This window comes from Pongo abelii, chromosome 13 (genome assembly GCF_028885655.2).
Source record: "Pongo abelii isolate AG06213 chromosome 13, NHGRI_mPonAbe1-v2.0_pri, whole genome shotgun sequence".
Taxonomy (NCBI): Eukaryota; Metazoa; Chordata; class Mammalia; order Primates; family Hominidae; genus Pongo; species Pongo abelii.
Genome location: NC_071998.2, coordinates 72,798,059 through 72,824,523, shown reverse-complemented (window position 1 = coordinate 72,824,523; position 26,465 = coordinate 72,798,059). Strand labels below are relative to the sequence as shown.

The window sequence follows — 26,465 nt, the reverse complement described above, 5'->3', positions numbered from 1 at the left end:
AGTAGTGCTAAAACAAATACTAGGTTCTGCCGGAAACATCTCATGCGAAAGACTTAAATTTCCAATAAAGGAGAAATTAGACAATAAAATATGGTACGCTCTCTCAGTACATGCTAGGCAGGCATTAAAGTTTGTAATAACATGAAGAATGCTTGAGTAATAGTGACTTACTTCACCAGCCTGGAGGTATAAACGTAGCCACATCCTTTTTATTATTCTAATGAATCATGTAAAACCCCACAAGCCAGTGTGGGCAGGCAGTTTGGTATCCCATATCCCCTCAATCACAATGATGTAGACCAAAGGACTTCGATGACTATTCTAAATGTGAGAGACCCATGAGTCAGAGGTGGCACTGTTGGCATTGCCACTTCAGGGTCTGCAGACACTGGACAAGGGTCCACAGCTACAGTGAAGCCCTTGTACATTTAGATCCTGAGGCCACCATGGAGGTCACCACTCATTTCAAACGCTGAGCCATCCCACTGTTGCCCAGTCATGATGTCAGAACTAGGCTGGCCAGGGCTGGGACCATATGAAGGCTCAGTACAGGGTCTGGCAAAGACAGACCTGTCTTAGATCCTTTTGGAAACTTCAGGAAGCCCCAACTTCCTATCTCTCATTGTATGTTCTCATCTATCATTGTCATGTTCCTTTCCCACTAAGAGGCCTCGGTCAGGAACACTGTGGTTCCTTCCAAATTTCTCTAATGTTGAATCTTAAGCAGAAACAGCTGGGGTTGGAGTCTCTTCACTCTCACAAGGCTTCTAGACTTCTAATGAAAAACTGATTCACAACCTTCACAAAAGGTAGGGTGAGGAAGGGTAGGGAGGAAAGGAAGGAAAACATCGCTCAAACCAGAATCCTCTGCTTTGTTTCAGGGAGGGGCATGTAAACGCCAGAACAGGCTGCACACATGGTTATGTAACTAAGGTAAGCCAGGCCATTTCCCCCCACAATTAGAAAAATGTGTCCTAAGATGACTTGCTGACTTAACCTCTAGAACAGGAAGAGGTTACATCATATTTTAAAATTCTACCCCACTGGTCACCTTGTTGTATTGATGCTTATAACCATTTTTTAAAATTATAAGTTTTAAAAAATGGATATCTAATTTTAAAGGGAAGAGTGGAGCTGGCAGGCCCCTACAAGGACCTTGCCCTTTCCTAATAACCTCACTTCATAAATCCCTGTCTAAGGGAAAGGGAAGGAAAGAAGGGAGAAATACATCCCAAAGTTGCCATCATAGCACCAGGGATGAGAAGCAGTCAGGCTGCCTAAAGAAGCAGTCTCCAGACTGTAGCTCTGGTACCAAACTGACAAAACTCAGGCACACGGTTGATGTATGGATGACAACCTGAGAAGTTAGGAGGTAGGGGTGGGGCTAGGGGCAGGAAACCAGACTGGAAAAAGAGAAGCTAAAAGGTGAATGAGAACCTGGAAGAAAGTGCTTTGCACTGAGACATACATGCTGATTAACCCCCCAGACATACACTTAGATATGTGCATGATGGTGAAATACACATTACATGATACAATCAACCCAGTAAAAAAACAACAAAACCTATACATAAAATAGAAAGAAGATCAAAATATCAATTGCTGTTCTCTTTCAATGGTAGTAATTAAGCCATTCCCCCCATTATTTTTATTGCCACTTTGCATCGTTTTTTAACTTTTTAAGTGTAATTGTTTTTTCTTTAGAGGCAGGATCTTGCCATCTTGGGCCAGGCTGGTCTCAAACTCCCTGCCTCAGCTGGTCTCAAACTTCTTGCCTCAGCCTCCCAAGTAGGAGAAACTACAAAGGCATGCCACTATGCCCAGCTAAATTTAATTTTTTTAAAGTGAGTAGTTAAATGTTTTAATGAAAAGTGCTTTTTGAACTAGCTAAGATAGCAAGCAATGTAATGTTCCTTTACTTTTTATGAATATATATTTCTTTTCATTATTTTTGAATCACAGGAAAAGGGTGTAAGGTTTGAATTTGCCTGTGGCTTAGTAGTTTGGTAAACTCATACTTGGCATAAGCATTAGTCAAACAGTACATGAATTGCTTATATAATGGAAAAAGAAATATTCTTAACATTATTAATGGAAATGTCTCATGCAATTTACAACTTAGAGCTTAAAGACCAGGATCTAAAATACACAGCTCCAAAATCCATTGCCCTGCTTCCACAAGACATCCAAACCTTGGCTAAGTTATCAGGTGGCTGCCAAAATGGCAAGGAAGATAAGATTGTTGAAAAGTTGAAATGGAAATGACAATCAAAATTAAATAACCGAAGATAGGTCAAAACAATATAGACAAATTAGTTCTCTTTTTAACATTAATGAATCCTCTACGTTGTGTAATGAGAAATGAAGAAGCCATGTCAACTTGCAAAAATTCCAAAACCAAAACAAAACCCCAGTGAAATGTAGCCTTTTGGAACCATTTTACATATATTAACTAATTATTACAATAATGTGTACATAGTATCATATGTTAAAACAGAGATTTAAAAAAAATACAGCTAGTTAGCCGCAACTTGAGTCCTCTTAGTCCAGATCTTTTCTCACTAAAACAATAACGAACACAGAAGCATAAAAACTTGTACTAGCCTTTTAAAGTTTCCAAAGAGTGTATATTGTCTCAATGAAATTTTTAAAAATAATGCATCCAATTCAATAGTTATTTATGACACTCCAAAAAATCCATGAAACCTGCCATGATTTGGGTTCTCCCAGAAGCAGATCTTGATAAAAGGATTCAAGTGCAAGTAGTTTATTTGCAAGGTGATCCCAGAAAACAACAGTAAAGAAATTGAGTAGTGAGGAAAGGAATAAAGAAAGGAAAGAAAGCCAGGTACCAGTTACCATTGTGGGTAACTGGAGCTTAATCCCACTGGGGCGCCTCAGGAGACAGTTTGGAACACACCCCAGATTCATCTCAACTGAAGGATAAGGGAGCTGAAGATCCACCATCATCCTTTCTGTCTTTGGCTTAGGGTTTATTTCAGGAACACTACCTCTTCAGAACTTCTGACCTGTCTTTCAGGCAGGCCAACCTGTGAGCTGAAAAGGTCTTCAGGCTGGTGGTTGTCACAGCAGTCTTCAGCATGTAGAGTGAAAAAGCCAAGGAGCTATAGCCAGAACCTTGACATCTCCTATGGCTCTCAGTTTGGGGAGCTTTATCTGGGTGAGGTGTTGAAAGTATTGAGCACCCATATAGCATTTACCTCTCAGCATATTACATACAGGTCTATGACTAGAGTACTATTACCATCCCCATTTTACAGATGATAAAACTTAGTCACAAAGTGGTTAAGTGACTTGCCCAAGGACACACAGCTGGAATTTCAACCCACGCTCTCTGATTCCAGAATTCACAAGCTTAGCTACCTTGATACATCTCCTCTACTGTGGCCATGACTGATCTGCCCACATGAACAGTCAAGGAGTTTGGGGAGAGCTTCTCACAGGGCTCTGAAAGGAGCCCTTGACTCTTTCCTCATCAATTCTCAATGACTCCAAAGACAGTAGCCCCTGGGTTCTATTGACCTTGTTGCCCAGTCAGCCAAGACACACATTTGGCATTAGAAAATGAAGACCTACAGGATAATATTTTTCCCATCACCTTCCTTCTACTCATTATCCATAACCTCTAGATTTGCTAGAATTTTTATTCAGAATCCACATAGTCCAGCAGTCATTTTGGGACATGCTGACTTTCACTAACAGTTTAAATTCTATGAGCCTCTAAGCCTCTCTCTTCACAATGTCGTTGTAACCCAGGATGCAATCAGTTTGACCACAGATTGTGAGCAAAGAGGCAATTTAGCTCTCTTTCAACTGACTGTGTAACTGTCATGGACACAGTGTTAGGCAGATGGTAAATTAGCCTCTTGGAGAGGTCTTCTCATTCTTTCAGGCCACTGAGGCATTAAAACCTCTATGCGCATCTACTAGGCCATGTCATAAATGTTTGTGAGACTCTACTTTGGCACAATTTTAGGAAAACTACTTACTCCAGGTAACATAATTAGAAGTATGGCTTACTAGGCTTTTTTTTAAGACTATGAGCCTGAATACCCATCTGAGTTTGGTAAACAGAATTTGGAATTGATTCTAATAGGTTTAGACACTAAGCACTCTTAGCCAATTCCTTCCAATTAAACAGAGAATAGGAACAGATGAGAAATCAATCAAAAGAAAATGAAACACCTTTGATCACCTTGGGTGGGATTTGCAAATGGGCCCATTTCTTTGTTGTCTTATATTGTCTTGTGGCATTATCAAATTCTCTCTGAAACAAACTAGAAAAGTGGAATGGGCTCAGATTTCTTCAGTGGAATGACAGGGAAGGGGGCGTTGCCTTGAATTCTTTCCCATTTCAAAAAAATTATGGACATGATTCAGTTCCAAACTCTTTTAAGCAGTAACATAATGAGTATGTACATACAAAAACAAAACAGAACAAAACCTGGAGGATACATCAGATGTTTCCCTTCCACTACATTGTGTTTTTAGTAAATTTCTTCCTATTTTATATTTCTCAGAAATCCTGAAAACTTTTGTCACATGTCCCAGGTGGATGAGTAGAAAATTGACATAATGCCAAGTGTTAAGGTTTCATGTATGTCTTCTTCATTATTTGTGGGTATTACCAATGGGTCATCAATGCTTCATACCAAAAAGGTTCTCTATACTTTTTTTTCAGGCATAGGGAGATGTAGCAGGAAAAGTATGAAAATCATATACAGAAATGACTATCCCAATTTCAATTCAACTACTATAATTTTTAAGCCATTGTCACCATGGATAAATGGCTTAAATATCTCTGATAGTAACACCTACCTCATTAAGTTGCTGTGAGGATTCATGGTATGCTGCAGCCAGCTCCTACAATTTGAGAGAAACAAATGTGGGCATTTCATTTAAACTCTGCATTCAGTGACATCCTGTGGGTAACTTGAAATCAGCCTTGATGGAAATATTTATAACACAGAAATTAGCAAAAGTGATAAATCTAGGATTTTTTTTTTGAAGAGCCAGCTTACTAGCTCATTACTGAAAATTAGGTAACATATGCAAAATGTTTAGCCTAGTGTCCAGCTCTTTTCCCTTTCTTTTCTGTGTTGAAGAGTATGTTATCTCTCTTCATGGACAATATGATCCTATACCTAGAAAATCCTAAAGATTCTGCCAAAAGGCTCCTGAAACTGATAACAATAGTAAAATTTCAGGATACAAATCAATGTACAAAAATCAGTAGCGTTTTCTATACACCAATAACATTCAAGCTGACAGCCAAATCAATAATTCAATCACCTTTACAATAGCCACCAAAAAAAAAAATAAAATAAAACAACTAGGGATACATCTAACCAAAGAGGTGAAAGATCTCTATAAGGAGAACTATAAAACACTGCTTTAAAAAAATCATAGACAAGAGAAATAAATGGAAAAACATTCCATGCTCACTGGAAAAATCAACACTAAAATGGCCATATTACCCAAAGCAATCTACAGATTCAATGCTATACCTATCAAACTACTAATGGCATTTTTCACAGAAGTATTCTAAAAATCATATGGAACCCCAAAAGAGCCCAAACAGCCAAAGCAGTTCTAAGCAAAAAGAACAAAACCTGAGGCATCACATTACCCAACTTCAAACTATACTACAAGGCTACAATAACCAAACAGCATGGTACTGGTACAAAAACAGACATATAGACTAATGAAACAGAACAGAGAACCTAGAAATAAAGCCACACACTTACAGCCATATGGTCATTGACAAAATCAACAAAATCAGTAAGCAATGGAGAAAAGACTCATTCAATATATGGTGCTGGGATAGCTGGCTAGTCATATGCAGAAGAACGAAACCGGACCCCTACTTTTCACCATATACCAAAATTAACTCAAGGTGGATTAAAGATTTAAATGTAAGATCTTAAAGTATAAGAACCCTAGAAAAAAATCTGGGAAATACCATTCTGAACATCAGTCTTGGGAAAGAATTTATGACTAAGTTCGCAAAAGCAATTGCAACCAAAACAAAAATTGACAAGTGGGACCTAAGAAAACCAAAGAGCTTCTGCACAGCAACAGAAACTATCAACAGAGTAAACAGACAACATACAGAATCGGAGAAAATATTAGCAAACTATTCATCCAACAAAGGTCTAATATCCAGAATCTATAAGAAACTTAAACAATTGAACAAATAATAACAACCCCATTAAAAATGGGAAAAAGACATGAACAGACATTTCTCAAAAGAAGACACACAAATGGCTAACAAATGTATAAAAAATGCTCCCATATCACTAGATATGCACTGATTTACATATCAGAGAAATGCAAATTAAAACCACAATGAGATACTATTTAATACCAGGCAGAATGCCTGGTATTAAAATGTCAAAAAACATGCTGGTGAAGCTGCAGAAAAAAGGGAACACTTATACACTGTTAGTGGGAATGTAAATTAGTCTAGTCACTATGGAAAGCAGTTTGGAGATTTCTCAAAGAACTTAGAACTACCATTTGACCCTGCAATCCCATTACTGAATGTATATCAAAAGAAAACAAGTCTTTCTACCAAAAGAACACAGGCACTCACATGTTCATTGAAGCACTATTCACAATAGCAAAGACATGGAATCAACCTAGGTGACCATTCATAGAGGACTGGACAGAGAAAATATGGTATATATACACCATGAAATACTATGTAGCCATAGAAAAGAACATAATCATGTCCTCTGCAGCCACATAGACGCAGCTAGAGGCCATTATCCTAAGTGAACTAACACAGGAACACAAAACCGAATACCACATGTTCTCAGTTATAATGGGATCTAAACACTGAGTACACATGAACATAAAGATAGCAGCAATAAAAATGAGAGACTACTGCAGAGGAGAAAGAGAGGTGAGCAAAGTTTGAGTAACTATTATGTATTATGCTCAGTACCTGAGTGATGGGATTCATACCCTAAACCTCAGTATCACACAATATACCCAAGTAACAAATCTGCATATACACCCTCTGCATCTAAAATAAAAGTTGAAAAAAAAGTGGTATATATGTAAAATGGGATAGTATTCAGCCATAAAAAAGGAATCAAATACTGATAAATGCTGCAATGTGAATGAATCTCAGAAACATTATACTAAGTGAAAGAAGACAAACACAGAAGGTCACATACTGTATTATTCCATTTATATGAAATATCAAGAATAAGTAAATCCATAGAGACAGAACACAGATTAGTGGTTGCCAGTGACTGGGAGGAGACAGGAATGGAGAGTAACTGGTTAACAGGTATAGTGTTTCCTTTTAGGGTGACAAATGCCACTGAATTGTTTACTTTAAAATGGTTACTTTTATATTATGTGAATTTTAATTCCATAAAAATTTTTAGACAAAAAGAAGAATTTGAAAAGACAGCTCTGTTTCTATATCTAGAATACTTTAAGTTACTACAGTAACGATTTCACTTCATAATCAGTAATTTATTAAGGATTTCCCTTGCTGTTGCTTTTGACAATCATACAAGGCAATTTGTTAAGATAACCTTTGATTTTTTGATATTTAAATATGAGGGAAAATTCTGCTCTAGTATTTTGAAGAATAGTGTTGCCAACTGATCTTCAGTACTTCACATAAGCAGATCTGTATTAGTCCATTTTCACACTGCTGATAAAGACATATCCCAGACTGGGAAGAAAAAAAGGTTTAATGGACTTACAGTTCCACATGGGTAGGGTGGCCTCACAATCATGACAAAAGGCAAGGAGGAGCAAGTCACATCTTCCATGGATGGTGGCAGGCAAAGAGAGAGAGAGCTTGTGCAGGGAAACTCCTGGTTTTAAAACCATCAGATCTCATGAGACTTATTCACTATCATGAGAACAGCACGGGAAAGACGTACTGCCTTGACTCAATTACCTCCCACTGGGTGGGAATTATAATTCAAGATGAGAATTGGTTAGGGTCACGTCACAGCCAAACCATATCATTCCACCCCTGAGCCCTCACAAATCGCATGTCTCTTTCACATTTCAAAACCAATCATTCCTTCCCAAGAGTCATTTCAGCATTAACTCAAAAGTCCACAGTCCAATGTCTCATCTAAGACAAAGCAATTCCCTTCTGCCTATGAGCCTGTAAAATCAAAAGCAAGTTAGTTACTTGCTAAATACAGTGGGATACAGGCATTGGGTAAATACACCCATTCCAAATAGGAAAAATTGGCCAAAACAAAGGGGCTACGGGCCCCACGCAGTCCAAAATCCAGCAGGGCGGTCAAATTTTAAAGCTCCAAAATGATCTCCTTTGACTCCATGTCTCATACCCAGGTCATGTTGATACAAGAGGTGGGTTACCATGGTCTGGGGCAGCTTGGCCCCTGCGACTTTGCAGGGTACAGCCTCCCTCCTGGCTACTTTTACGGGCTGGCATTGAGTGTCTGTGGCTTTTCCAGGTGCACTGTGCAAGCTGTCAGTGGATCTAGCATTCTGGGTTCTGGAGGATGGTAGCCCTCTTCTCACAGCTCCACTAGGCAGTACCTCAGGAGGGACTCTATGTGGGGGCTCCCACCCCACATTTCCCTTTCATACTTCCCTGCAGAGGTTCTCCACAAGGACTCGGCCCCTACAGGAAACTTCTGCTTGGGCATCTAGGTGTTTCCATACATCTTCTGAAATCTAGGTGGAGGTTCCCAAACCCCAATTCTTGACTTCTGTGTCACGTGGAAGCTGCCAAGGCTTGGGGCTTCCACCCTCTGAAGCCATGGCTTTAGCTCTACATTGGCCCCTTTCGGTCAAGGCTGGAATGGCTAGGACACAGGGCACCAAGTCCCTAGACTGCACAAAGCACAGGGACTCTGGGCCCAGCCCACGAAACTATTTTTTCCTCCTAGGCCTCCAGGCCTGTGATGGGAGGGGCTGCCATGAAGACCTCTGACACGCCCAGGGGGACATTTTCTCCATTGTCTTAGGGATTAACAATCAGCTCCTCGTTACTTACGCAAATTTATATAGCTGGCTTGAATTTCTCCTCAGAAAATAGGATTTCTTTTCTACCACATTATCAGTCTGCAAATTTTCTCTTTCTTTTTTTATTTTTTTTGAGATGGAGTCTCACTCCGTTGCCCAGGCTGGAGTGCAGTGGCACAATCTCAGCTCACTACAAGCTCCGCCTCCCAGGTTCACACCATTCTCCTACCTCAGCCTCCCGAGTAGCTGGGACTACAGGTGCCCGCCACCATGCCCAGCTAATTTTTTGTATTTTTAGTAGAGATGGGGTTTCACCATGTTAGCCAGGATGGTCTCGATCTCCTGACCTCGTGATCCACCCACCTTGGCCTCCCAAAGTGCTGGGATTACAGGCAGGAGCCACTGCGCCTGGCCCAGGCTGCAAATTTTCTGAACTTTCATTTTCTGCTTCCCTTACAAACTGTAACAGTACCCAAGTCACCTCTTGAATGCTTTGCTCCTTAGAAACATCTTCTGCCAGATACCCTAAATCATCTCTCTCAAGTTGAAAGTTCCACAAATCTCTATCACAGGGGCAAAATGCCACCAATCTCTTTGCTAAATCATAACAAGAGTCACCTTTGCTCCAGTTCCCAACAAGTTCCTCATTTCCATCTGAGGCCACTTCAGCCTGGATTTTATTGTCCATATCGCTATCAGCATTTTGGGCAAAGCCATTCAACAAGTCTGTAGGAAGTTCCGAACTTTCCCACATTTTTGTGTCATCTTCTGAGCCCTCCAAACTGTTCCAAACTCTGCCTGTTACTCAGTTCCAAAGCTTCCACATTTTCAGGTGTCTTTTCAGCAGTGCCCCACTCTACTGGTACCAATTTACTGTATTAGTCTGTTTTCATGCTGCTGATAAAGACATACCTGAGACTAGGAAGAAAAAGAGGTTTAATGGACTTACAGTTCCACATGACTGGAGAGGCCTCACAATCATGGTGGAAGGCAAGGAGGAGCAAGTCATGTCTTACATGGATGGTGGCAGTCAGAGACACTGCTAGCTTGTGCAAGGAAACTCTCATTTTGAAACCATCAGATGTCATAAGACTTATTCACTATTACGAGAAGAGCATGGGAAATACCTGCCTCCATGATTCAATCACCTCCCACTGGGTTCCACCCATGACACGTGGGAATTGTGGGACTTACAATTCAAGATGAGGTTTGGGTGGGGACACAGCCAAACCATATCAAGAGTTATTAATAAGAACAGCATGTGAGATTTGTTATTGAATGGGTTTTACTGAGGTGCTGGCACTTTCTGTTCAGCCTGAAGTGGTATCACCGAAAAGACTTTCTCTTTAATCAAAGGGCTTACTCAGGAAATTACACTGCCATGCTGCAGCAGTTGAGAAAACTGATGTGCCTCTAATAAAGATGCTGCTAAAATTGACAGCGCAATTCAACATTAAACCAAAATGAAATCTATGACATGAAATTCACCATAGATCTGGTGGCATGGTCATATATACTGAATATACTGCACTTGGAAGCCTATAGAACACTGACTTTCTGATATACAGAGGGTGTGGCAGGAATAGTGGTCATAAAGGCATCAGCATCAGAGGTTCACTTTGTCCCAGGTACTGGGGGAAGATTTCTTCAGAATATCCTACAGGATACCAGTCTACTTCTTGGCATATAAGACCTCAAATGATTACTAGATTTCTGGTGTATATATAATTCTGGAAATATTCTTATACTTTATTCCTTTTCTCACTTCCAGAACATAGCAGGGCTAGAACACAGCTGAAATTTCATATCAGAGATGCTTTGGAGCAGTTATTCCTGGTAAGCAGTAACATACCATGCTGCATTAGGAAAAATGGCATGATTGTTGTCAAAACACTGTGCTCCATGTTTCAATTTTGCCATTCACATATGACCTTAGGCACGTTCCTTGATTTCTCAAAAATCAAACTTTTCATCTTTAGAGCAGGCATTACAGGATTCATGTGAGGGCCAAATACTGAAAATATGCCCTATATAGTAAAACACTGCACAAAATATAAAATATTATTATTGCATATATTGAGCCATTCATTCTTGGTCACACTCTACCAAAAATAAAAGCTTTTTAATGTAAAACCTCTAATTTGACATTAATAGGAAGTCAACAGTACATCTCAGAAATCACTTTGAAATGTTAAATCATGGAGCAAAGAAGGAGGCAATATTCCTAGTAATTAAGAGCTGGGCTTTGGAATCAAGCAGAATTAGATGAAATTCCAGGGTTCAACACATGCTTGCTGTGGATCTTAGGAAATTTATCTTACACATCTAAGCCTCAGTTTCCTCTTCTTTCAAATGAGGACTTTGATAAGACCCCGGTCATTAAGTTGTTTTGTTAAATGAGAAAACGTATATAAAAGTGATTAGACCATAGTTTTCAATAGATGTTATACGATTTTACTCTTGTTGTTTCTGTTGTAATTTGCATTTTGAAATTACCTAGGCAGAAAAAAAGTCTCTAATGCTAAGGACAAGAATCCCAAGCAGAAGCTGAGAGAATGTGATGGGGAATCTCACAGATCCTAGAGCTCCAGAATTTAAATTGAAGGCCTCCGGTAGTAGTTACATTTGGACAGTCAAAAAAAAATGGTAAAGCAAATTAGCCTCATTTTCCTCCAGGCTCTTCCCCTTAAACTGTCTTTCATTTACATTTTCAGAAATACCAGCTGGGAGACAACTGTATTTGTGACCTAGTTCTTCTCCTGGGATGGAGGAGGGCCTAAGTGAGAAGATTCTGCCCAAAATGGAGCCAGCAGTCAAGGCTAAGTATGGGGGTAGTTTTGCTGACCATGGGCACAGGGCACGAAAGAGGGAAAAAGGAAGTTTTACATGCCTGGCAAAAGGAGATAGGGAAGAAAGGGGTAGTCCATAGCTCTTAAAAGAAGACAAGAGAATAGAAACTAAAGACATACCAAAGGTAAAGAAAGCATGCATGCCACTGTGGATTGGCAGGATAAAAGAAGGGGTTCAGGTCAAGCCTGAAGCCATGATAACAGAAGTGTGGTGTATTAGTCTATTCTCACACTGCTATGAAGAATTACCTAAGACTGGGTAATTTATAAAGGAAAGAGATATAATGACTCACAGTTCTGAATTGCTGGGAAGGCCTCAGGAAACTTACAATCATGGCAGAAGGCAAAGGAGAAGCAGGCACCTTCTTCACAGGGTGGCAGGACAGAGTGGGTACAAGCAGGAGAAATGTCAGGTGCTTATAAAACCATCAGATCTCATAAGACTCATTATCACAAGAACAGCGTGGGGGAAACTGCCCACATGTTCTAATTACCTCCACTTGGTCCCACCCTTGACACATGGGGATTATGGGAATTACAATTATAGGTGAGATTTGGGTGGGGACACAGAACCAAACTATATCAGGTAGTTTTTAAGAATAACTTTGCTGCTCGGTGAGGAAACTGCTAGAAATAATTCATTACCTTTGTTTGAGGTTAGTGGTAAAGAATATTAGATAATTGTGAGATTAAAACTTTAATTTCTTATCCTAAGTGAAGAAATAGGCTATCTCTTAAGAAAATAAAATATGCTTTTGGAGGTACGAATATACATTTGAGAGAGGAGGTAGAAAAAAACTAGCCAGGCAAATAGGGAAAAAAGTCCTCGGCAGAACTTCCCTTCTGGCAAAAAGCAGCCCAAGAAATCACTTCTTTTCTAATAAAGAGCAGCCTGGAAGATCAGGCTGCAAACATAGATAAGGAAGCTGAAAGTTTGCAAAGGGGGAATGCCTGCAGCTGCACCGACAGAAAGGGGTACCTGGTGGCCAGGCATGTCACCATAGGGGCTCCACCTCCCCCTTTTTAACACATACACAGTAGGAAAGCAACATGGAGTAGCTCAGGCAAAGGACCTGCCTGTGTAATAAAAGATTGATGTGGGGACTGCCAGAGATTCACTCTCTATGCAGATGGCACTCCTGGTCCTAACCAGTTTTTCATACCCTATGTAGATAAGATGCTGCTTCCCCACTAGCTTACAAACACTTGCATTTCACTGCTGAGTGGCAACCCTTTTTGGGACCCTTCTCTGCTGCAGATAGCTGTTCTTTTTTTTTTGCCTATTAAACTTCTGCTTCTGCTCTGACCTGACACTTGGTGTGTCTGCGTTCTTGATTTCTTCTGCCATGAGACCAAGAACTTCAGGTGCTACCCCAAGCAACAAGGCTGTTTCACACTGAGCCAATCTTAAAAAGTTTTACTATTTTATTTAACTGACACAGAATCCATGATCTTCTGTGTTCAATATTCTTTCTGGTTAAACCACTTTAGAAGGTACATAAGTTGACTAGGATTCTAGAATAATAATTAAAAGTGGTTGCTATATTCAATGTATCAAAAAGCATTCCAAGGCCTGAAAGAATTAGCACACTTTAGCAAAAGACCCAACAAACTAGAAGGGCCAGCTATACATATTTTTAAAAATCTAAAACAAAACAAAAAAGTTCAAAAACTCTGAACAATAAAATAAAACAAAATTTCAATCTACTTCCTAATGTTAATCTGACTCCGTTCGCCAAAAATTAAAATCTTCAAAATAAATTATACCTTACCAGAAAAATAATCTGCAAGTATTAGTAATGCACACAGTAAGAAGAAAATTTATAGTAAAGCGCAGTGCTCATTAACAAAATAAATCAAGATTCAGCTGCATGTGGAAGAAAGCATCCAGTGAACTGACGTTAAAATTTGTGATAGAATCATTTTTTTCCTGCAATTTCCAAAGATTTCCTGCATTTACTGAGACCCTTCAGAATAAGTTACTGCTTTCTTCAGCACACTTCAATGTTTTCACTCATGATATTTTTTAAAATCAGGCATGACTTCAAAGGCAGGGGCAACACACATTACTATTACATATTCTTTTTTAAAACCATAAATCTAATTTTTTATTCTTAATTAAATTTTAATTATTACTTATTTTTAAACAAAATTCAACCCATGTCGTGGTGAAATGTCAACTGTTTTTGCCAATTATAACCGTGTGATGCCTGGACAAATAACGAAGTTTGCTCTATGGATTCCTTTTTACTATCATATTGCTTAATTCTAGTTAGGGGGGGAAGATACATAGAATAGACTATTCGACATATGAAGGGAATTTTAGAGCTCATCTTTCCAACTCTCAAAGTCCATTAAACTGAGATCTAGAGATCTTCTTGAGAAACTTGTGACATGAGAAAAGACAAAATGATATGAAATCTGGAGTTCTCCAACATCACCTTAACCAGATCACCCTATAGTGATGATACTGCCAATTAATCCCACTCATATGCTTAGAGCTTCCAGTAAGTGATGTGCCCCTACTTGGAAATACGAGCAGACATCCAAGGATTATCAAATATTCTAAGGCTATAAACAGAGTGATAAAGATATTGGAACAGACATATTAGAGAGTGATCAGTAGGGGAGAACCAAATGCTCATCTTCCATACTGGGAACTCAACAAATAATACCTAAAATGTAAATACCCAAAGAACAAGGTAAACAAGTAAAAAGTGATAGACTCTAGGTGGGAGAATTGAAGAAAGGAAACTAGGCACTGTTATTAGCCTTAACCTGCCTTGTGGAAATAGCTGGCCCTCTGAACTAAGTGCATGCATACAAAAATGAAAATTTTCTTAAGGAACAAGTAGAAGTTATATGAGATGTTAACAGGACGTTAAGAGGAGGACCAGCAGAAGGGTGTCCTAGGCAAAGGCTGTGATGGAGTCACAGCATGGTATAGTGGGAGGCTATGAGAAGAAACACACTGCTAAAACATTAAGTCTGGGTTATTGGGCAGTGTCTAGATAGCTTCTTCTACAACATTTGTACTTCCTCATCCACCATGGAGGTGACAGAAAGCAGTGCCAAGAATGTTGACCATCTGAGACACTGAAAATGTGAACAGTGCTTCTCTGGCACAGCTTGAAACAAAACTGAACTGTTCAACCTGGTAAGATACCTCTAGTGTTTTGAAAGAGGTATAAAGTTTACAAATTGCTTATTAGTAGAGTTAAGTGTGCCCAGAACTAGGTGAGCCAGAATGTGACTCCAGATAGAGGACCCAAGTAGGTGGCAATGCTGGTCTTGCTGAAGCTTGGTCGACAATCAGCATGGTCAGGCTGGGAGAGATTAATGAGAAACAGAAAGAGTTTCCCTGGAGCCTCAGAACTCCTGTGCTTATGCTGGTCACTTAGAAGGAAGTTTTCTAGGGTCATAAGTGGATTTAGCTGGTGAAGATGTTTTGTTCCTTTCTTCTGGGTATTGAATTACCCATATTGTGAAAGGTTAAGAAAATAGCCATTAAGTTAAAATGAAAAAGTCTGGCTTATAAAGGTGAAAATTGCAAACAGGTAATCAAAAACTAAAGGATAAAATTTAAACAGCAAGCACCAGAAATAACAGAACATTATAACCAATTTTTAAAAACTGTTTTTGCAAGTGCTATGTGTATTTAAGAGGACAAACATCAAGGATAAATTGTGTGCACTTACAATAATAACAGGGGGAATTAGAGACAATGGAAAAGGAAATAGTAGAGACACTAAACAATTACTTGCAGCTGTCTTTACAAATATAAAAGACTAGAGATTTGTCCGATATGGGGATCAGATTCCTTCCACTGAAAGCATGAGAATTCGGAAGTGGGTAGATAATAGTGCTACTGCTGATAAAGATAGAGTGTCTTTCATCTGATAAATCCACACAAGAAGCATCAGAAAGAAATGGGAAAGAAACAGACAGGTTTTTAAGAGATTTGTTTTTGAATTTGTGTTATTTTCATAAAAAGCAATGGGCTTAGATAGTGACTATCATAACTGAATGGAATCATCCCTGCTTTAAGAAAGGTAAAACAGTCAGTTTAATTTTGGTGAAAGAACAACATTTAGGAAGGATGTAATCAGAAAGGAAATAGCATATGTACCATGCCTTTTGATACAGGAAATGAACTGTTAGATTAGAATCTACTCCCAAGTTCCTCTCTGAAAATTGTGAAAACATACAGGCATAATTGCAACAGCCCAAAGATAAAGAGGATACTCCTGGCCCTACCCCATAGTTCTGAAGCTTCTGTTTGATTTATTTAAAATTTCTCTGATTTAATAATCTCTAAGGGATCATTATACCCGCATTTGGATGCTGGAAGTAAAGTCGAGTCATTTTGGAAAGCTTTGTTGAAGGTTTCACATGCTCTGTGAGGTTTCACCATTAGCTATGACCTTTAACTTTAGTATCCTTTAACAATAACAACAAAGTAAAGCCAAGCAAATATCCAGCCTTGCTCTTTTCAATGAGGGTATCCATTATATAGAGAGCACTTGTCTCTTTGGGGGTTTGGTTCTAGTCCTTGCCCTGATTCATTTCTAGTTTTAATCAGAAGATTTACCTCTTTTTACCTTTCCCACCCATCTTTAAATGTGAATAGTAAGACTGGCTCACTACACAGAAATTTTAGGAGGATAATTTTGTAAATTGCATTGACTTTGCTCTTTCCAGTTGGTGAATAAAAATGTTTATTTTTACAGAGCTTGTTATCACTTTTTAAATTTTAGAATTACAGCAACCTGACAATAAAATTACCCTGTTGAGAACTGGAGCTTGGGGTGTATAAAATAACCAGTTTTAGTACTTTTTTCTTTTACTGCTAGTGTTAAAGTCTTACATCAATAAAATGATAAAATCCTCTCTCTCTCTGCATTTGTCTCTCTGTTTGTCTGTCTGGCTGTCTCTCTCATACACCCACAAATATAGACACATACATACAATTTTGTAATTCAGTAAGTATGTCTAAACATTTGAATGGTAAATTGTTAGGCTTAAAAGTTTCATTTTATAATAAATCTTCAGTCTTATAAAAACCCAGCTTTTACTACTTAAAAAACGTTTATTTTATTCCTTTCTTGGGAAACCCTATCTCAGAAAATGATAACTGCTATGAATAGGAATATACAATTTAATAGAGAATTCAGATGTAGAACAAAATACATACAGGATACTAATTTAAATGTAGCATTTTTCATCCATGGAGAAAAGTAGGATTGCCTATATATGAAGTCAAAACAATTGAATAGCTGTTTGGAAATATGAAGGTTGAATCCTTCTATTATTCTTTATGCCAAAACAAATTCTGGCTATAACAAAGATTTAAATGTAAAAAGAATGAATCTTCAAAAGTTCTCAATAAAAGTTCAAATAAAATTATTATAATCTTAGAACATAAAAGGTCTTCTGGTCAAGGCACATGATGAAGAACATATAAAAAATAATGAGTAATAAATTTAGCAGTATAAAAATTTTTAATTTCTATATGACAAAAATAAAATAATGGCAAAATAGGAAACATTTTTATAATATATATGATATAAAATATTTTTCAATTTACATATATTAAATATCAGGATAATTTTCTTAATTTATAAAGAGGTAATATAAACCTATAATTTTTTAAAATAGAATAACTCAATCAAAAAATGAGCAAAGGATAGGCACACAGAAGACAAATACAAGAGAGCATTAATCGTATGAAAAGTGACTAAACCTTATTCAAAGCTCAAAATGTAAATTCAGACAAATATGAGATGCTATTTTTACCCACTAGAATGGCAAAGATAGACAGAGACATAAGATTCCCTTGTACAAATAAAATATGTATTTTATATACAGAAGCACATATATATGTACATATATGTATGTGTACTGCCAATTTATGTATAGCAATTCTGTCTGACAAAGATATGTAAGACTTGATTGCCTTTAGAAAGAGAGCCCAATGTGAGAAAGAGAGACTTTTACTTTTTTTTTTAAATACACTTTATTTTTAGGTTCACAGCAAAATTGAGCAGAAAGTATAGAGGGTTCCCAGATACACACTGCCCCTGCACACGCATAGCCTCCCTGACTGTCAACATCCCCTACCAGATTGCTGCATTCTCCACAATGGATGAACCTACACTGATGCATCATTATCGCCCCAAGTCCATAGTTCACATTTGGGTTCACTGTTGGTGTTGTGCATCCTGTAAGTCTGGACAAATGTATAATGACATGGCTCCACCATTATAGTATTATACAGAAGAGTTTCACTGCCCTAAAATCTTCTGTGCTCTGCTTATTTATCCCTCTCTCCCTCTAGCCCCGGGCAAACACTGACCTCTTTACTGTTTGCCTTTTCCAGAATGCCATACGGTTTGAATCATATAGTACACAGCCTTTACAGATTGACTTTTTTCACTCAGTAGTATGCATTTAAGGTTCTTCTGTGTCTTTTCATGGTCTGATCATTTATTTCTTCTAGTACTGAATAGTACTCCATTGTATGGATGTACCACAGATTATCCATTCACCTGCTGAAGAACACCTTGGTTGCTCCCAAGTTTGGGCAATTATGAATAAAGCTGCTCTAAATCTCTACTTATAGGGGCTTTTACTTTTAATTTCTCATTTTTGACTATTATTTGAATTTTCTAATCAAAGGAATTTGTTTTAATGCTAACAAGCATGATGTGGAATGGTATGATGAGCCTTTTTTACTTATGCATTTTAATCATTCCATTACTACCAACCTAATAAATGTTATTTTTAAAATTTATAGCTAGAAATCAGCAAACAGATAAACATATCAATAAATATGTAAGAGGCTATTCTATCTCACTTTCATATAGTTAAAATAGTAAGTATTGATGTAGTCAACACTATCCACTCTGCATAAAAGCAATTATTTCAGATCTATGCAATGGTTACAACAGCAAATCTAGAGAGATGGGACAAAGGATGTCAGGTGGACAGAAGCTCCCACTTTTTTTAGACTGTAACAGAGGACTTGAGGACTGGGGACAACATCCTACACCCAGAGTGGCAAAACTTAGTCTTACAGGTTGGAAAGGATAACCACACTTAAGTCAGTAACCTCCTCACTGTGGAAACATTGGAGAATGGGGTCGAGAGAATCAGAAAACAGATCCACCTTTAAAAGCTTACCAAGCCACTAGGACCAGTCCATAATGAAGGAACAGGCAAGGAAAGTAACATTTCTGGACACTTACTATGTTCTGCATAATACCTTTCCTACTGATATTGTAGTGCTGTAGTCAAGTGGATCTAAAAAATGAGATTCACTCTGACTTCTAGTCTACTAAAAACTCTATGAAGTCCTACAGCAGAGAAAACTGTTTAATTTCACTTGACACAGTTTCCCAGAGTACTTTTCATACATAACCCCTTTTAACACAGGATAGAACACACTTGGGGAAGTACTGGTCTATTTCCTCTAACATATTTTATTTGATCCTAATAATTATAGGATAAATATCTTATTTTCTCCATCTTAAAATTAAGAAAATTGAGATTTCAAATATTTAGGTAACCTTGACCAAGTTTATGCTAACCCTTATGTGAGATTCATACTCATGTTTTCTCAACTCTAGATTCCTCACCAGCTATTGTAGAAATCCATGAAAACCCACCCTGCTCAGAAATTACTCCAGTCTGGATTCCCTTATTCCACTTTGATATTTTAGGACTAAGGATATTCTATATAAAGTCAAAGCAATGATACTAGGGCCAAACCCAGGATTTGAGACTCCTAGGGCCATAATTTACAAACTATAAGATGCTTGCATAGGTTCAGTTGTAATGCAATAAAATATTGTGATTCTCTACGGATCAAATTATTCTCCTTACAGATCATCTGAATTTATTGAGTTTGGTAAACCTTTGAGGATTTGCCTATATCTAGGAAATTCAGACCAGTCATGTAATTGAGTAGTCCCTGAATCATGATTAGATGTAACTCTCACCCTTATGTTCTCTTAGGCCCCACTGAAAGGTATCTGATACCTCTGTAGCAAAACACAGAGCAAAGAAAGGAGAAGAGAGGAAGAAAATCTGAACATTACTCTAAATTTCCTTGCTTACGTGGGTTTTGGTCAGATAAAACTCCAATTATTTTTTTCTGCATTAATTTCTCTTCTGGTAAAGTGCTTATAGAATATATTTCCAGTTAAAGCTTTTAGGGTAGATCATTGCTCAAGCCATTTTCAAGCATATTAGAGAAAGCATTTGAAAATACACTATGGGTAGAAACTCAGATATGGCTCTTGGGAAAAAAACAAGATGACTTCATAGGTCTCCCCACCAACTCACCTAACTTCTGTGATTGAATTAATACAGAGGATAATGGGGGAAGAGGGATGGAAATGTGAGTTGTAACCACAATTTGAACTGCATACAGTTACATCATGGCATCAGTTTTTCTATTCAAGCTGGTAAATGGCTATACCCAGAGATATGTGAGCCCTTTCTGATGAGATACAAATCAATCCAAACTGTTATACAATTCTCTGTTCCAATAAATTTAAACCACGTCTTTCCCCTTCCTTCAGTCTTTGGTTCTCATTTTATTTCTAGCTCACTGTGGTCTGAGCTCAATTTTTAAGGGATTTGATCCAGTTGCCTGGCCCTGAAACTTGAAAAAATTTTAAAAATAAATTCAAATTGTCAAATCCTAAGATCTGGTTGAGTGGGGTTTGCCACAGGATAAGGGAAGCAGAGAGTATAGGAGTATGTCTCACCTAAGTGGACTACAAGAAAAGTTTAGAGAATACCTTTGTCAGTTAGCTATTACAGCATTCCAGACCACCCCCATATTTAGTGGCCTAAAACATTATGCATTTTTATTGCTCACAAGTATATGGGAGAACTGGCCTTCTGCCCTTCTTGTTAGGAAAGTTCTTCTGGTCTTAGTTAGGATCACTCATACATTTGTGGTCAACTTGTGTTGGATAAGCACTTTGCTGATCTTGTTCAGGCCCACTCTCATGTATAGAGGCTGGCTGGCTATCACAGAATGGCCTCAGCAGAGATGTCTCGTCTCTGTTCATTCCAAGGTATTTACAGACAATAAACAACTATTGTTGTTTTTCTGTTTTAGAGAGAGGAATATTATGTTACTAATACAATATGTGAGTTAAGACATGAAGATGTGCTCCTTTAGGAGTGTCTGATCTTCCTGCAGTCTAGCCCAGGCAGAGCCAGGGTCCAAAAGGGAATAGAAGCAAACAGTCCTCTTGAGGCCTAGGCTCAGAATTCACACATCATTTCTCTATCCATATTCTATTGGCCAAAGCAAGTAACAAGGATGACCTAGATTCAAGAGGTAAAAAAAACAGACTTCACCTCATTGGATGAGCCTCAGAGGGTGTTGATACAGGGAGAAGTGAACCATTGGGGATGTCTTCACAATCTAATTATAATAGTATTTGATCTCTTTCCTTTTCTAGCTGAATCTTGAGGCACTCTGGACACAGCTAAAGGAACATCCCAGTATCCAGGGGAGGAGAGAGGTAGAGTGCCATGATGCCTATGTTAGTCATCAATATAGCTCAAAATCAAGTGACTCCTCCACGAATAATGTAAGCTTTATAAAGGCAGGTGGCTCTTCTCTTTCTCTCTTCCTCTCTCCTTTCCTCCCTACTGAATGCCTATATTTTCAGAACACTGGATCAGATGCTGAATAAATGAATGAGTGAAAGGAAGCATTATGTGAGAGTGTCTATTGAAGGAGAGTCTGATGAAGAAAGTGAACCAAACTCAGCAGAGACTGGAGAAAGCAATAATGAAGTGATACAAAAGCAGATAAGGAAAGCCCACCCTGGAGAAGAAACTCCTGAGCTCAAGTGAAATGACAGTGGTGATGGTATTTTTGAGGTTCATGCTGCTGCTGGCTTGGCCATGCTGGGAATATTTAAATAGGAGGAATGAATCCACTGCAACGAATAAGTTGAACAGGAAAAAAACAGATTGTGTAGCTCATTGTTCTAGAAAGCAGCTGATTCCAGGTGACTGAAAAAGAAAGGATAGGGTGACTCTCTCTGGGGTGGATCTGTGGTGGGTTTTACTTACTGACCTGGGGGTCCTCGGAGACCCCAAAAATGTAGAGATCTGTCATTAATGTCAAGGTTCCCGCCACTGGGAGCAGTTTAGAAACAGACTTGTGACACACAAACTGCAGCCCACTAGCAGGAAAGGAAAGGAAAGCTATCACATGACAAGAGATAGGCCTTGGGAATCTGAACCAGTAAAGATAGAAACTGGTGGCAACCACCAAAGGAGGGCCAAGGAGAAGTGAATCTTTAGTGCCTCAGGGATTCCCCAGATCCTCGAGGCCAGGCACCTATTTGACTCCCTTGTCCTTTAGCAAGCAGATATGTGTTTTATCTCATCAGTAAAATCTGCATTGCTGGGATGACAGTACTCACTTTCTGCAGGGTGCATAACAACTTTCCAACATGTTGTCAGAATGTGTCAGGTCGAGTTACAGTGATTCTATTTCATGAGGACGTGACACATGGCGCCATTGCTGGCGATTCAGACATTTCCTGTCAATGCCTGCCACTCAAGAATGGATGTATAATCAAACCCAAGTCACAACTAGGCTTTTTGTATGAGAGTCACTTCCAAGTTTTACTGTTAATACCTGAGGTTTTGTGTTACTGATATTAAATAAAACCTCTTTGCAATGAATTTTAAATGAGGTAAAAGCTCTCACCAGAGATTTGTTAAAAGCAGATGAACAGCTGTTCTCTTTTCCCCCTTTTTAGTAGAAGAGCTTTAAATTATATATTAACCAAAAAGGTAAACAGAATAAAATGGGCAATTAAATATTAATGGAAGATGTAGTGGAATTGTCCTGTGCTGCACTTAAAACAGCCTGAATGATTGAGCTGTGAATTGCTCTCCCCGAGGTATTGAAATATTCATCAGTGCTATTTAATAAATGTTCATATTCGTAGGCACTCATGTTTACACTACAGCACTTGCAAGAGAGTGCTTACTAAAGAAAACATGCTAATGGAAGGTGAACTTTCCTGTACAGTGAGTCACCTTAAATTATACAGCGTGTGCGCCGAGGAGACAGGGAAATCTCTCCTCTGACAAATGAGAAGCTTGCATAAGAGAGGAGTGTCTTTTGTTAAAGAGAATGGCTGGGGATGGCACAGAGGCATTGTGGCTCCAAGACTATTTAGAGGTTTTTAAAATTTTATCTGGTTTGCATTTTTAAAATGTTTAACCTTTCCTGCCTGAAGCAGAGCTTCATTCCAATGCTATTACTGTAAACTGACTACCTTATGGGAAGGAATGCAAGAGATAGCAAAAAGAAACTGCAGTGGAAAACCCTTAAACAACCGAGGTAAAGCGTTCTAGGTGACAATGGAGACAGACTCAAAGATACACACAGCATTTCCAGGCAGAGGCAGACACTGCCTCTTATGGCTTCCTCTCCGTGACATTTATTTAGTCATTCTTTCCCAAGAACTGTAAATATGGTATCACCTCAAGTAGGGAGCTTGATTGTTCTCATAAGTTAAACAGGATCAGAGCTGGTCAATACCTTGGAATTGGCCTATCTCTAGGGAAAATATTAAGATTTGCTACAGCAGGGGAGCTGTATTGCTGATGAGTGGGATAACCTAAAGGGAGCATGCCAGTCCAACCTAGACACCTATTTACAGGCAGTTACATAGTCACCAAAATCCAGCAGTACCATTGGTTGGATCAGGGTCAATTGGGATGACCGTGCATCATCCTAAGATTAACCATAAAAACTTGAGAAATGTTTATTCAGTAAGAAAAGGGAATCTCAGTTCTCAGAGTAACAAAAACAGCCATATAGAGTATTGTGGATTGACTTTTGGTCTCAATGTTTTATTCTTCTGTAATGGAATCATATTTTCCTACCTGTGTCATTGATTCACAGTGGGTAGAAAATACCTCTCTCCCCTTGACTGGGGATTGGCCATGTGACTTGCTTTGGCCAATGGAGTGTTGGAGGACATGCAATGAAAAAATGTTTAAAATTTTCATGCACAGTTGAGCTGGTTCTCCTGTGCCCAGGCGTTTTGCCATAAGAAGAAAATGTCTCCAGTACCTGCTAGTCCAAGAAGGATGAGAGACACTATGGCACAAAGCCCAACTGAATCCTCCTATATCACGTGAGCTGTAATTATATGCAGATGTGCAAACAAGATGCTAATTTTATATGCCAATGAGTTTGGGGATAGCACTATTATGGCATTATTAAGGTCAGGCAAGGATCATTCCAAGGTATTTATAGACAATAAACAACTATTGTTTTTCTGTTTTAGAAAAAGGAATATTATGTTACTAATATAATATATGAGTTCAGACATGAAGATGTGCTTCTTCAGGAAAGGACACTGCCTTTTATCTAAGGAGCCTTCCTTAGTTTCTCCTTTTCCTTGGACATCATCCCTTCAAAAAGGTCACCAAGTCCTGTTGACTCAAATACTTGAATATATCTTATTCTTTCCATTTGCACGGCCACTGCCTGCTTCCAAACACTGTAGTTTTGATTATTACAATAGCCTGCTCAGTTGTCTTTCCAATATCTACATTTCTGTCTGTCATGTTTCCAACAGATCATGGAAAACTTCCTGATTGTATCACTATCTTCTCTAAATCACTTCAATAATAATAAAGACACCTATCAATGACTGCCCATCAAGTACAAATGCTTTAGAATGTCTTTCCATGACACTGAAGATTTTTCCCAAAGTACCCTTCCATCTGTATCTCCAGCCATTTCTCCTTAATCTCCATCCTAGATTATGGAATTCCCAGGTTATTTTTACTTCTACGGCTTTATTCCCCACGCTCCTTCTTTTGCCAAGCATGCTGTTCTCTCTGATTCCCTTTCTGATTTATCCTCAAAGTTCCAATGGAATCATAGGTCACTCCTTCGTTTGGACTATGATAAGACCTTGGAAGAGCATTTATCCCATTTTTTTATAAATTCTGTTGGCCTGCCCAAGACTCTGAAGCATAATACAAACAGAAAAGACTTTGACTTCATTAAGAGATTCAAAATGAATGAAAGGAAACACTACCACTACCAGAAGGAAACCCAGGTTATATTTAACAATAATAATTTACTGAAAATAGTACCAAGTTATATCTAGGCATTTGTTTCTTTAACAGTTTCCTCTAAAATCCTTTATAAATATATTTTAAGCTAGAATTAGACTTAGTTGCTTAATAAAAGTTGTTTTTATACAAAAGGAAAATTAAACTTAAAATGTGGTATTATTTCTGTTGACAAAGTTATAAAAATCCTTGTTGGTTAGACTATAAGACCATTGTTCAACTAATATCAAATATATTCCAGTTATCAAGAAAGAATATCATGAGTATAAACAAAGTCACCAATCAGAATAATCTATTCTTTCAATATACTTTTATCTGCTGATTTTCTCCTAATACATTTGTAGCACTTGGATGTTGTGTAAGGACTGTTTTCAATGTTTTGTAAATAAATCAGGTATATGTTGAGTTTGGTAACTAATTGAATGTCTACTTAAGTTCTGATAGTCAATGAGGCAAAACTCTCAGGAACAGTCATTTTACTGGTTAAACATCAGAGGCAAGAGGATTATACTCTACAGATACATATACATGAAACCTTGAAAAGAAGCTGACTGAGGCCATTTTGAGGCTACCTGAGGACCTGCTAAAACAAAGTAGAAAGATAAGGCAAAGGACAACAGAAGAGGTGACAGGGAGCGTGAACAAGATTGTGGGCCATCAGCCCCCTTCTCCCCAGCATGACTGCCTTCTCCTGCAGCACAATTTGTGACATTAAGAAAATCACCCAACATTTGAACCACCTACTCTGTCTTCCATATCTCACCCTATGCCTTTAAACCAATCTAGAGATCTAAACAAAAATACTTGCGTCTAACAGGGTGGGTTCCACCAAGCCTAGCCCTACAGTGAACACAAATGTATAGTTTTGTTCAAGAAAGGAGGGGGACCTTGTTAGCATGAGTACCATAATAAGAGTACATTGAGGAAAAGTATTAGCGCGTGTGCTGCAAAGCCTCCAGGAGGAAATTAGCTGTTTTAAACCATGGAACTAATGTGAATCATTGCTAATAGCTGCTTATTTATCACCAGCATAAAAAGATAATTTGCCTAAGCTAATGAAGTAATTCCAGCTTTTAACTGAATGTTAGTTATTAATTGCATGTTACTGAAAAATACAGGGGCATAAACTATGTGAAGGAGTGAGTACAACCAAACCATGCTAGTGTATTAATATTTCTTGATGCTGCTGGGTTAATATTCCAGTTTCATGAATTTGGAAATATCAAACTGTTTAAGAAGACTCCTGTGGAGAGAAAGAAAACCTGGATTCAGCACCTTTATAGAAACAATGTAAAATAGTTTGGGCAGAAAAAGATGAGGTGTGTGTGTTTGTGTGGCGTGTGTGTCCTTTGCTTTTTCCTTCCTTTTCATTACAGGTGAGAAAATATCCTCAACAATAAAGTGTAGACATTGTAGTCAGTAGGCCTGATATTTAATCCTGGCTAATGCTTTCTAGTGGTATGGCCTTAAATT

General features: G+C 38.3%; 1 long non-coding RNA gene across 1 annotated transcript in view; it reads right to left on the bottom strand.

The window, feature by feature from the left end:
• Positions 1–26,465, bottom strand: part of LOC129054745 (uncharacterized) — a 444,081-nt gene that overhangs the window by 170,016 nt on the left and 247,600 nt on the right. The window contains exon 9 of the long non-coding RNA XR_010136531.1: positions 4,840–4,884. This is a non-coding gene — a long non-coding RNA (uncharacterized LOC129054745). The remainder of the gene's footprint in view (positions 1–4,839; positions 4,885–26,465) is intronic.